We start from the raw sequence: 534 nt of genomic DNA, 5'->3' as shown, positions 1-534 counted from the left end.
CAAGCCATTAATTTTCATTAAGTTCAGAACAGAATAAAAATGAAACATCACAAGTAAAAACTTTTAAAAGCAGGGAGAAAAGTCTGTTATGAGGAAAAACTGCTACCTAGCTATTTAATTCTACAAAATAATTTCTTTATTTTACTCTAATGTTGACGGTTTCTTCTCTTCTCAAATTTCACCAGCTTCTCATGTTCTGGCAAAAAGAATTCAGCAACTTGTAGCTCCACTTAAAATAAACCTTTGGGTAGCCTAGGTGGCTCAGTTGGTTGAGCATCCAACTTCGGCTCAGGTCATGATCTCAGGGTTTATGAGTTCTAGCCCCGCATCAGGCTCTGTGCTGACAGTGCACAGAGGCCAGAGGCTGCTTCGGATTCTGTGTTTCATTCTCTCTTCCCCTCCCCCACTCGTACTCTGTCTCTCTCTGTCTCTCAAAAATAAATAAATGTAAAAAAAATTTTTTTCAATAAAATAAAAAAATAAACCCTTAAAGGCTACCATAATTAATTTACACTGTGTGAATATAATTTAAAA

This window comes from Panthera leo, chromosome A1 (assembly GCF_018350215.1).
Source record: "Panthera leo isolate Ple1 chromosome A1, P.leo_Ple1_pat1.1, whole genome shotgun sequence".
NCBI lineage: Eukaryota > Metazoa > Chordata > Mammalia > Carnivora > Felidae > Panthera > Panthera leo.
Note: the sequence above shows the minus strand (reverse complement) of the source record.